At 40.1% G+C, this 13,629-nt stretch overlaps 1 pseudogene; it reads left to right on the top strand.

The window, feature by feature from the left end:
- The first annotated feature begins 12,319 nt into the window (after positions 1-12,319).
- On the top strand, positions 12,320-13,127 carry LOC117034077 (replication protein A 32 kDa subunit-like; annotated as a pseudogene).
- The last annotated feature ends 502 nt before the right edge of the window (positions 13,128-13,629 follow it).

Here is a 13,629-nt window from a genome sequence, read left to right on the forward strand (position 1 = left end):
ATTACATATACTGGATATACAATATACAAAATTACCTAATTCATTTCAATAGCAGTTCTTTAGCCAGACATTTTGTTGTTTCCAGTGCAAATTCTTGTGCAAACAGCATTTGTTCTAGGTGTGAACATAACTGTAGGATAAATTTCTAAATATGGAATTGCCAGGCCAAAGAGAATATGCATTGAACGTTTTTCATGTATTTTTCTAAGTAGCTCCTCCAAAGAAGTTGCATAAATGTGTATTTCCATCAACAATATATGAAAGTGCCAGTTTCTCTCCAATACAGTATATTTTTTCGATTTTTGATATTTGCTAATATAAAAGTGATAATGGTTTCTCATTGTAGTTTTAGTTATCATTTTTCTTATTATAAGTAAAATTAAGCATGCTTTTACATGTGTAAAGGATTTTCGTATTTTTTTTGTATGAACTGTTTGCCCTTTTACCTATTTTTGGCGATTGGTCTTTTTCATATTGATTATAGGTATTCTATATGCTAATGAATTATTAGTTTGTTATTTGTGATGTTTGTTACAAATATTTTCCTCCTATTTTGTCATTTCTTTTGATTTTCTTGGTATATTCTTTTATCCTACTAAACCTTCCCTATCTCTGAGATTATTTAAAAAATTCTTCCATGTATCTTCTTATACTTTGTGCATATGTGTGTGTGTGTGTGTGTGTGTGTGTGTGTACATTTAAATCTTTGATTCATTTAGAATTTATTTTGGCCTGTAAATAAGTTAGAGATCTTTTGTTTTTAATTTTAATTTTTCAGATGGCTATTCAATTGTCACAATATTATTTATTGGTTAATCTATCTTTTCCTTGCTTATTTGAAAGTTCACCTTTATTGTATACTATATTTCTGAATGAATTTGGGTTTATTTCCATAGTATGTTCTGTTTCATTGATGATGCCAAACAAATCTGACAACTTTTCAAGGGATTTGTGTAAAATGATTCAAAATTTAATTGAAAGATAGCATTTCTATCATTTTAGACAATTAAAATATTCAGAATTTTAAGAGATTTGATTTTCAATTTATTAAAATTCCCCAAAGACCTTTAAATCTATTCAATGTTTGGAGCCCAACCTTTAGTAAAAAAAATACCTTCACTTTGTGGTTCCCATGCAAACATTATGCCTGAAAACAGAATATTTCACATTTGTTTTAACTTTCTTCCTTCTTTCCTTTTTCATCACTTAATACTGAAATATGTTTATGTAAAATTATTGTTGTCAGCATTATTATATCTCTGTACTTCATCATTAAAGATGAAACTTTCAAATGTGCTCTGTTTATTTTTTTTCCTAGTAAAAAAAAATTTTTTTTAATTGTGCTAAAATATACTTAACATGAAATTGACCATGTTATCCATTTCTCAGTGTATGTAGTTCAGCGACACTCAGTCCATTCACTGTTGTGCAGCTGTCGCCACTAACCATTCGCTTTTTAACATCAATGTACAGCTTTTGTCTTTAAAAAGATAGAGATCAGCTTTCAAATGGTGTGTTGAATCCTTGAGAAGGAAAAGCCAGTCGGTGATGTGAAGCTGATGTGCCCAGCATCTGTCTGGAACACAAATGAGTTCTATAAAAGCAATGTGTTTCTGGCTCTCAATGCCAACACGTTAAATCTGGCCATTTAGAAATGGATCTAAAACCTCGTAATACTAAAACTTGCAGATCCAGCTTGAGCTCAGAGGAGACCAAGCCGAGCCTCTGCCCCTTGTTGTCATTAGGACAATAGGACGGGTCGGCCCCCTGCACGCAGTATAGTTGTGGCTTTCTTTGTGGAATTGTTTAAGGCCCAGAGCTTTTGATTTTTTGCACGGGTTCTCCTAATGTTAGTTAAATAGAGGCATGCCTCTTTCAGACCTCCTGAATACTTGTCCCCTGCCCTCTCATCTTGCTTCAGGTGTCGCTCCCACCTCGAGCCACTTAATCTGGGAATATCTTTTTTTTTTCTTTTGCATATAGACATATGTCAGTGGTACTCTGGATGAAAAGGTGCTAGCCTGCCATATTGCTGTTCACTGCCACATGAAAAGTGTTATCCAGGCGGGACGGGAAGGCTTATCCTTCTGAGTGGAGAGGCACATTTCCAAAAGGAGTGTTTTTTCCTCTGTCTTGCAGTGACATATGTTAATGAATGGGGGCAGGAGACAGTCAATTAAAGGCAGCTCTTGGCCTCGCACAGCAGAGTCAGCTCTTGGAGCCAGATCAAGAACTGTGCAGTTCTTCCTGACAAAATCCCGACCCTCTGCTCGTTGAAGCGGCTGCTTTTCAGCAGATTGCTGCCAGAATAGAAAACGTCAGGGGCGCCATTGTTCCATGTTCCTGTTGCTAGCACACCCTATTTTGTGCGTGCTTTGGGGCTGTGCTTATTTGCATAACTTGTCTCAGGAAAGTTAAAAATTCAAATCCTGTTAAGGAAAACTTGTAGGACATGACAGATGATATGTGTTAGAGGAAATAAAGATTTCCTCCTCGCTCCACTTTCTAAATCATGCTGACAGAGCTGGGAAGAGAAAAAATTGGAATGAGCATTGAAAGTTAGTAAGTGTAAGAAACACTGTCAGAGCTTTGGTCACTTTTTTCTGGAGATAACTTGAAGCTAAGTGGGTGACTTTTTCTGATCTATAAAATGAGAATCATACTAGTATCTTCCTTGTAGGGTTGTGGTGAGGATCAAGCAAGGGGACAGATGAATGCTTAGTACTACTGAATAATGTAAGTGCTAGCTATTTTTATAAGTTTTGTAATTATCACTATCATTTTTCAGTCCATCTCTGAGTATATTCTGAGACATTGGCATTTTGAGAATCTTTTGTGTTTTTCTCTGTTTGAGCATTGCTTCCACTTATTCTTAAGATTCAAAAGCTGCCACGATCCCTATCTCACTGTGAAACAAAACAACAAAACAGCGACAATTTTATTATAAATCATATTTTGATTTGGATCAGAGCTAGAGATTACATTGCCTTTTTTTCTTTGATAAATAATGCTTTCTTTATGTGTGCTTGTTCCTACAAAGATATTTTGGGGAAAAAAAAATGGGTCCTGCAATCTTAAAGTTGGAAGGTTTTCATTCATTCATTCATTCATTCATTCATTCATTCATTCATTCAACTGCCAAATGCTGTTCCTTTAGCTGGGAACACAGAAATGAGCAAGCAGATGTGGCTGCTGCCCTCAGGGAGTGGTCCTTCTAAAACGGAAGACAGTCAATACACATGTGAATAAGTGGACAAGATGATTTAAGCTATAAATATGTCTCATAAGAAAGCAAAACAGGCATATTGATGAAGAGGCACTGGAGTGGTAGAGGGAACTGCTCTAGATCAGGTGGTCTCGGAAGACTTTTTTTTTTTTTTTAAAGATTTTATTGGGGAAGGAGAACAGGACTTTATTGGGGAACAGTGTGTACTTCCAGGCCTGTTTCAGTTTTCCAAGTCAAGTTGTTGTCCTTTCAATCTTAGTTGTGGAGGGTGCCATTCAGCTTCAAGTTGTTGTCCTTTCAGTCTTAGTTGTGGAGGGCGCAGCTCAGCTCCAGGTCCAGTTGCCGTTGCTAGTTGCAGGGGGCACAGCCCACCATTTCTTGCGGGAGTTGAACCGGCAACCTTGTGGTTGAGAGGATGCACTCCAACCAACTGAGCCATCCGGGAGTCAGGTCAGCTCAAGGTGCCGTGTTCAATCTTAGTTGCAGGGGGCGGAGCCCACCATCCCTTGTGGGACTTGAGGAATCAAACTGGCAACCTTGTGGTTGAGAGCCCACTGGCCCATGTGGGAATCGAACCCGCAGCCTTCGGAGTTAGGAGCATGGAGCTCCAACCGCCTGAGCCACCGGGCCGGCCTCGGAAGACTTTTTTAAGAAGGTAAAATTTGAGGTTCAAATGGTGAGGAGGAGGAATGAGCCCTGAAAGATCTGGGGGAAGAGTGTTCAGACCAGAAGGAACAAGTGCCAAGTCCTAACGCAGAAGCCAAGTTGGGTTGTTTGAAGGACGGAAAGGCCATAGGGACAAAAGGATAAATGGAGGCTGGAGAGGGAGACAGGCCAAGATCTTGTAGGGTCTTCTCTCATCATAAGGAATTTGGATTTTATTCTAGGGGGCAGGTGAAACTATTTGAGGGCTTTAGGGGGAGGTCATGACCTCATTTACATTTTTTCTTTATAAATTTTATTGGGGAATATTGGGGAACAGTGTGTTTCTCCAGGGCCCATCAGCTCCAAGTCGTTGTCCTTCAACCTAGTTGTGGAGGGCACAGCTCAGCTCCAAGTCCAGTTGCCGTTTTCAATCTTTAGTTGCGGGGGGCGCAGCCCACCATCCCATGCGGGAATCGAACCTGCAACCTTGTTGTTGTTGAGAGCTCCCGCTCTAACCAACTGAGCCAACCGGCCGCCTCCTAATTTACGTTTTTAATTGCTCTGATTGCTGAGTGGAGAATGAATTGAAGTGACAGGAAAAGTGTGGAACCAGGGATACCAGTTAGGAAGCTGTTGCAGTGGTCCTGGTGACAGATGATGTGGGCTTGGGTCACCATGCAGGAGAGAAGGGTCACCTTGGGGACATGTTGTGGACATAGAGTCAACATGACATGGTCATAGTTGGATGTGGGTGTTGAGAGAAGGAGAAGACTCAAAGTTTGGAGAATACCCTATAACCAAGGTTTTGGCTTGAACAACTGGGTGACTTTTGAGCTTATCTAGGCCAGTAGTTCCCTGAGTTTTGAATTGTATGAAGCATTAACATAGAAGAAAAATTGGGGGTAGTCAGCTTAGTGATACTATTTTTGCTTTTGCCATATAAGTAAAAACAAAACAAAACAAAAACAAAGGCAACAACTGTCATCTCATACCACCATTTATTTCATAGAAGAATGGAGACTCTAACAGTGAAAAAGTAAGAAAGGATGATTTTGTATAATTTCAGAATTGGGAGCATTTTTTTATAAGGAATAAAGTGAGCACTAGGAATACATAGTTCATGACATTGTTCTTCTTATTTTTTTATAGTTTTTGTCTCAGATCAGTAGAAATTTTGTCATAATTGGACATGTACTTGGGAACAACTGGTCTAGTTCATTTTTCAAATTTAGGCGGAAATCCCAGCGAGGGCCTCCCTGACATATGTCCTAGGTTCTGCATGATCCTTCCCGTGGAGGATACACGTTATTTCACCAGACAGGCAGCCCATTCTATTTGGGAAGGTTTCTATTAGGTTGGTGCAAAAGTAATTGCGGTTTTTGCCATTACTTTTAACCTTTTAAACCTCAATTACTTTTGTACCAACCTAATAGTAGATAGATGGCTTCTTTGCCACCCCTACATCCTAGCCCTGCCCTCTGGATGTGCAGAGGAAAGCTAATCTCTCTTCAGCGTCTCAGTCCTTCAAACATCTGAAGATATCAGTCATGTCCACCTCTTTCAAAGGGCGAACTTCTTTAGCTCCTTCTTTTTCTATCCAAGTAAGTGTAGAGTATACGAACCCACAACATGAAGGGTCCTCGGATCACTGCTCGTGAAGTCTCATGGTGGGCAGTCCCGGGGTGTTTGGTGTCTGTTCTACTGTCCAGTCCCACATGCAGGAGAGAGAAAGTTGAAGAAAAAAACATCTCCCTCTAGACGGATTTAAAAGCTAGAGACTTGGACGTCTATTTTGGAATTGAGATGGGATGAGAAATTGAAATGCACACACAGACCTGGAGCTCATAACCCCCGTGGACGTTCACACCATTTGTATAAGAGAGACCTGGATTGAGAGGACAAGTTAATTCACGTTCAAAGCTTTAGGGCTTTAAAGAAATCTGCCCTGCTCGTGATGAATGTCAGGGAGACTATTTCTGATCCAACAGGCATGTAATTTAGAACTAATGTTTGTGAAAGCACCTAGTACAGTACAGACTACTTGGTAAAGGTTTTTTTTTATTTCTTTCCTTTTTCCCTTCCTGACTTCTTTTTCTCCTTTCCTCCTTCCTTCCTCTTTTCATTCAAATCTGTTAAGAGAGTTCTGTGACAGTTCATTGTGTACGTCGGTCAAAACACAGGACAGTTGTTAAATGTCTCATTCCAACTTGATAGTCCTTTGAGCCTTATATATTTTATGACAAAGGTATGTCCTCTTAAGACAGTCCTCCAAGAATGCAGTTCCCTAAGTTTTGCCCATATGGGACATCAAGCATCCTATATAGTAGGTAGGGTTCTCCTAGTTTAGATATTTGTTCTTAATAATGAACAAAATTAGAGGCATAGGGTGAAAAAAAATTTTCCATGCGGAGGGCACAGAAAGCTCCCATAAGGTAATGGGGTGGGGGGGTCTTAACTTTTCCTTGTATTTCTAACAGTTTTGCTTTTTACCTTTGGATGTCATACAGTTGAGTTTTTAAAGGTGATTCTATCTACTATATGGATGATACATCTTGTCGGCACAAAATGTGTCTTAAACTTTTGACTTGAATTCACTTCGCCTGATGTTAAACTTGAACTGCTTTCTCCTGTTTTGTTAGTAATGACCTGGAATGTCTTTGTCTCCATTGTTAATTGCTAATGCTGGTGGGTACTTGTCTAGGGGATGAAGGGAGAAGGGCTTGGGGGAGGAACAGTGGCCAGTCCCAAGTGAACCTCTTCTAGGAAAACTCTCCTGACTGTGGGACTTCTTCACTCTACAGCCACAAAGTGCCTTTTGTTCTGCTGCACGCTATGTCTGCCCATGACTTCTGAATATGGTTCACTGGATGTTCTCTCTCCAGACCTGGAGTCGTGAGCCCCTTGAGGACAGGGTTTTTTAATCCAGTGCAGCAGGGACCCATGTAGATGGCATTTTCTCTGGCGAATGCTTCAAATTTGCAAAACCTACCTTGTCCCCTGAGGAATTTGCTGTTACTACATTGTACTTCCTGTCCACTTGGAGATGCTATTTCTATAAATCAATATGTTTGCTATTAAAAAATTCTATTGTAGGGAATGGGAGGTCTAGTTCATTACCGTTATTTGTATATTTTTTGTTAACATTATTAAGAACCTCCAAGTGTTCTTTAATGTTTATCAGGAACCTTTTCAAATATATAAGAAAGTTGAATTTTACAGTAAACACCCGTATATCTAACCAAGTTTAGATGCTGGCCAGTAATAGTCTTTAGGTTCTGCTGCCACCAGATCCTAAATGTTTCCAGATGTTTAGAGGAAATAATTATGGATATGATAAAGATTTTGCTACAAAGGTGTTTATTGATGTCCAAGCATGAAATTGGAAAAATTTCAAGTGTTTGACTGATCATTGGTTAAATCACTGGTTTTCAATTCTGCCTTTTCATTAGAATCATTTGGGGAACTTCAAAAATACTGGTGCCGGGGGTGGTAAATGAGGGTAAATGGGATCCAATATATGGTGATGGAAGGAGAACTGACTCTGGGTGGTAAACACACAGTGTGAGATATAGATGATGTATTACAGAATTGTACACTTGAAATCTATATAACTTTACTAACCATTGTCACCCCAATAAACTTTAATTAAAAAAAATACTGGTGCCTGGGCCCCACTTCCAGATTCACATTTAATTGTTCTGAGGTGGGGCCTGGGCAAATACTTATGATATGCAGCTAGGGTTGAGAACCTCTGGTACAAAATATATATTTATGGGTTATTATATAAAGGAATACTGTGGAGCCCTTAAAATCATGCTATGGAAGAATATTTATTGACACAGAAATATGTTCAAGATATATTACCTTGTGAAAAAAAAGCCAGGTTACAGGGTGCTATGTATAATATATTCTAGTTTGATAAGAATGAACTTTTATATCTGTCTACAGTTACTTACCAGGTAATATTCCCAAAAGTTAGCAGGCGTCATCTTTGATTATTTTTTCCTTCTTATTGCTTACCTGTATTTTCCATTATAAGCACACACTTCGTTGATAATAAAAATAAAAGTAACTTTCAACAGAATTTCCAGGTATTTAGGAAGCTCTGCCAGAACATATCAATTTAGTAATGATTTTGGGTGAACTAGAAACACAGAGCTTATAATAATCCTGGATGACATACCTAAATGGTCTAAGTAAAACTTAAACTACAGAGGGTGCCAAAAAATGTATACACATTTTAAGAAAGGAAATAACTATTAAAATTGTAATAATATATACCGATAACAAAAGATGAATACAAGTCACGTGTATACATATTTTTGGCACCCCCGATATTTAGAAACCAGGCCCATTACGTCAGCAGTTCTCAACCTCTGGTAACTCGGGGTGGGCCTGCTTCTTATTTGGAACGTCATGGAGGCAACCAGGAAGCCAAGGAGATTCTGCTACAGTTGGTCACAGGCCATACTTTTCAAGCATTATGTCTGAAATCAGCTGTTATCAGAAATACATGCCCCTGAGAGCAAATCTCAAAATAGCTCTTGAATAATGTATAATAATGATATTATCATCTATTTCAGTGTGTTTCACAAAAATGTATTTATTACACCTCTTTAAACCTCCCAGCTAGAATCATTCGCTTATTCATTCATTTAACAGCTATTTCTGGGTGTGTACCATACGTTGGGCATTGTGTTATGTGCTAGGACACAGCAGGGAAAAAAATAGGCATGACTCTGCCTGTGGAGCGTGGAATGGTGTCACCCACCTCTGATTCCCTGACACTTCTGTCCCTCTGATGATGCCTGACAAGTGTTAACTTAGTTTGGGTAAAGGGATCCCTTTGATTGGCAGTCAACCTCCATGTCAGAGTGACCCACTCTATAAATAGTTCTGTGATTTCTTTCTTATAGTTCTTCAGACTGTTATTATGTCTTAGTCAACTCAGGATGCAATTAACAAAATATCTGTGGAATCTAAAAAGAAAAACACAAAACACCCAAAAAACAAATGAATAAATGAAACAAAAACAGACCCAAAGATATAGAGAACATACTGATGGTTGCCAAAGGGGAGGGAGGTGGGAGATGGGAAAAAAAAATCTCTTTGAAAGTTAGTAACGTCCTAGAGCTTGGGACTCATTCAACATCTTTAGAAGGATGGTCAGTGATTTATCTTTCAAGTATTCTAAATGGCCAAATATAAGGATAATGCCAGTTTGTGCTCAGGTATGGAATTAGTGATCCTGCATGAACCAGAATCCCTAAATAATTTACAATACTCACAAACTGAGTGCTCAGACACCACAGGACACCACAGCAACTTCACAGGTCATTTTAAATTTTTGAGAGACACCACATAAACTGCTAACTTGAGGCAGCTCACAGTTTCAGCATTAGATAGCTGCATTCCTTTCAATGGTGTCATGTCTTTGCAAAGCTACCGTGCTTTCCCGAAAACAAGACCGGGTCTTATATTAATTTTTTGCTCCAAAAGACGCATTAAGGCTTATGTTCAGGGGATGTCATCCTGAAAAAAATCATGCTAGGGCTTATTTTCTGGGTAGGTTTTATTTTTGGGGAAACACGGTAGGCTGTTGGCAGTTGCCTTCATACAGAGCAAGGATGACATAAAAATGAGTGTGGAACAAAAAATGAAGGTGGTGCTGTCCCGTCTGATTCCAAGTCACGCACAGCCCAATAGGCACACACATTTTATCTGTAATTTTGGTTACTGAAGAATAAAATGAAAATATGTTTTCCTTTCAATTGATGTATTTTTTCCAAACGGCTGCTAAATACTCTTGCTTGGACCTAACTACTTAGTAAACAGAGGTAGACTGAGAAGCCGCCGTGAACTGAGAAGGTTTGGGAACCTCAGTCCTGGGACTTGGCTCTTGAAATGATACATCAGTTTGATGTGGCATATGTTTTATTGTACAATGTCTATGTTGGTGGTTTTTCCTATGATCTCATATATGTGTGCAAATTATGCTACGTAAATACATACAGGAATTCTGAATGTTTTCAGAAGATTTTAGACTGCAACCTGATCATCAAGCGTTGACTGGTAATGTTTAGATCTGAATGTTTACGCCTCCTTCAAAGCTCATAGGCTGAAGCCCTCATCCCCAGTGTATTTGAAAGTGGGGACTTTGGGAAGTAATGAGGCGTAGATGGGGTCATGGGAGTGGGGGCCCCCATGAAGTCCCCCAGGATGGATCCCGAATTAGTGCCCTTATTCGAAGAGGAGGAGATACTAGAGAGGTTACTCTCCTTCCTCTACCTCCCTCTTTTTCTTCCCCTCTGCGCCCCCTTCACCCCGCCATGTGAGGACACAGCAAGAAGGCAGCTGTCTGCAAGCCAGGTAGAGTACTCACCAGAAACCAGACCTTGCTGGAGCTTGATTTTGGACTTTCCAGCCTCCAAAACTGTGAGAAAATAAATATCTGTTGTTGTTTCAGCCATCAGGTCTGTGCTATTTATATAAAACTCATGGATTCGTCTTGTTAAGGAGAAGCCTATGGAATGTGTGTGCGGCATATTAGGCAATTTGTTCCAAGACTGGTATAGTAGAGAGATTCCAGGACTGCTTTCCCATGTTTTATGCGTGGAAATTACAACTATGAGAATGTTTCTCAATTCTTCATGTGTTGCCACCACTTAGTTAAGCGAGTTATTGCTCTAAGGGCATTAGCACAATGCCTGTCATGTAAAAACTCACTGTTCATTCTTATTAAATCTCATGCATTATGAAGTAGGTAGTGGGATTATCCCCACTTTACACTATATAAGCGGTGAGTAAATGGCAGAGCTGGGATTTGAGCTTTCGAGCCAGTAAGGTGACGGGAGGTAGATGCATGCCCCTTTGAACCTGCTTGCTTGGCTGCGTAAACAGGATGTTGCCGAAGCCCTTATTTTCTCAGGTACACCATTCCTGGTGCATGTCAAATCATGGGGAACAATTGCAATGACGATCAGAACCCCAGACCCCCTCCTGGTGTTGTGGGAGAAACTCCCAGCCCTTCTGTCCCCTCTCCTTTGGGTGTTCATGTCCCGTCTTGGAATCTGCAGCTTCAGATGTGACCACTCACATCTCTTCTCCTTTTGTTTCCACCAGGAGCCCTTTCTTTTCTGCTCTTGTGTTTTACCTGTTTCTTGCAATTGGTGAGATTGAAGGAAGTCTTCATCCTATACTCAGTGATTCCATCATTTTTCTAGGCCTTTAAACGGTAGCCAGCTCTTTTGAGGGTAAATCTTCTTGGGTCCAGGACTATGGCATCTGAGGGACACTATTCAATTCCTAGTCTAATGCCTTCTTCTCTGATTGTTTTATCCAGTTGTTAATTGTGTCCATAGGCCCATGTGTTCACCACGTCCTTGCCTTCTTGTATTGCAGACTTTCTTTCTGGTATCATACTCTTTATGCTCAGGAAGTACAACTACGAGAATTTCCTTTCTTGAAGATTGGCTGGTGGCAAACTGTCTCTGTTCATCTGAAAAGTCTTTGTCGTCCTTCTTAAGGCTGCGTTTGGTCTATGCAGAACTCTTGATTGGCAGTAAGTCTGTGCAAAACCACTAGTTGTTGGTTTGGGTGTGTGAAGTGGAGGGAGCATTCCTAGGTATCTGTCCCAGATATAGGAGCATGTGTGTGTGTGTGTGCGTGTGTGTGCGCGTGTACAGGGGGCCAAAAAAATATATACACATTTTAAGAAAGGAAAAAACTCTATTAAAATTATAATACTCAAAAGATGAATACAAGTCCCGTTTGGCTTCTGCAATGACAAGAGGTGCTCAAAGTGGTTACCATCAGTGTCCAGACACTTCTGATTGTGGCGAACTACTGCTTGAGCAACGTTGACCGAAGTGTTAATATTTCTTAAAATATTAAAACATTAACTATTTTAATGTTTAAAATATTAAAATATGTATACATTTTTTACATTTTTTGACATCCTCAGTATGTATGTGTATATATATATAAATATATATATTAAAAAAATATCCATTACGTCATTATTCAAAATAGTGAAAAAAATTGGAACTAACTGTGATGATCAATATGAAATTGTCAAATTAATTTTGGTACATTCATATAATATTGCACCAAATTATTAAATACTGTACCAGCTATTAAGAAAGAATGTGGAAGATTAATGTATATTGATTTGAAAAGATATCTCAGAGCAATACATACAGGTAGGATTCCTTTTTTGGTAAAAAATTCAATTAAATAATTGCATGTGTATGTAACCTGAAATGGTACCTGCTTAGATGCCCTCAGATGTTCTAGGACTTTGGGGCTGTCCTTCCCTTTAATATTAAAGAAGCGATTATGCCCCCTCCCCAGTTTTCCCCAAGACTATCTTTAAGAAATCATGGAGAGAGGCGTCTGGTGAACCCAGCAGGCCGGAACCTTCTGGGTCTCTTTCCTGAGGGACTTGTGACCAAGATGTGGAACAGTGGCTTTGAAAGCTATGGCAGCTCCACCTTTCGGGGAGCCGGTGGCTACACACAGACCCCTGGGGGCTTTGGATTGCCGGCACCTTCTCAGGCTGAAAAGAAATCAAGAGCCAGAGCCCAGCACATTGTACCCTGTACCGTAACTCAGCAGCTTTCTGCCCCTCCGGTTGATGAAGTATTCAGAATTGGGGATGTTCAGATTTCATAGGTCACTATTGTAGGGATAATCAGACATGCAGAGAAGACTCTAACAAGCAGAGTTTCCAAAATAGATGACCTGACAGCTGCACCCGTGGATGTTCCCCAGTGGGTTGACAGAGATGGCGCCAGTGGTGAAAACACTGTGGTTCCTCCAGAAATGTATGTGAAAGTGGCTGGCCAGCTGAGATCTTTTCAGGACAAAAAGTGATTGGTGGCCTTTACGATCCTGCCCCTGGAGGACACAAATGAGTTCACTGCCCATGTTCTGGGAGTAGTGAATACCCGCATGGTACTGAGCGAAGCGAAGAGCCAGCCCTCAGCAGGGAGAGCACCTATGAGCCGTCCAGGAATGGGTGCAGCAGGGGGCTTTGGTGGGAACTGCAAATGGCCTCGCTGTGGCCAAAACCAGGTGCTGAATTGGACTAAGGCTTGCCCATGACCTGAAGGATTGAACTTTCACGAACTCAAGAACCAGCTCCTGCACATGACTGTAGCCTCAATCAAGCAAGCTGTGGATTTTCCAAGCAACGAGGGGACACATTTATTCCACTGTGGAGAATGATCATTTTATATCCATGGACGCAGACTAAATGGATCTAATTGGGTACCCAACATATTTTCCAGCTCGACCTATTTTCACAATCTGTTGTCTCCAGCTGTGCATATGTTTGGCCAGTTGACGTCCAGAAAGTATTAATAGGTTTCATCTATAAAAATAAGGTCTCAATTGACATCCTTTTGAAACTTACTGCTGTTCTGTTTCTTTTGAAGCTCAAAGGGGGCTAGGTAACTGACAGGTACGTAAACCAGAGTATAACTTCTTGAAGAAGTTACAAATGAGCTAGTTATAACATCAAGATAGATGGAAATCGAAGAGGGATGCCACCAAGAGAGTTGGTTATTTTTTTTAAATAATACTCAGAGTCTCTATTCCTGAAATCTTTCCTATTGAGAGAAGATGAGTAGGACCAGGGCCTGTGAGCAGAGAGCTAACCAAGAAAGCCACTAACCTTTGCCTGTTTTTGTTCCTCATTTTGGTTATGTGGCGTTACTTTCGGAATTACCCTTTCCTTTACCATGTCATGACTGCTG

The sequence above is a fragment of the Rhinolophus ferrumequinum genome, chromosome 14 (genome assembly GCF_004115265.2).
Source record: "Rhinolophus ferrumequinum isolate MPI-CBG mRhiFer1 chromosome 14, mRhiFer1_v1.p, whole genome shotgun sequence".
NCBI lineage: Eukaryota > Metazoa > Chordata > Mammalia > Chiroptera > Rhinolophidae > Rhinolophus > Rhinolophus ferrumequinum.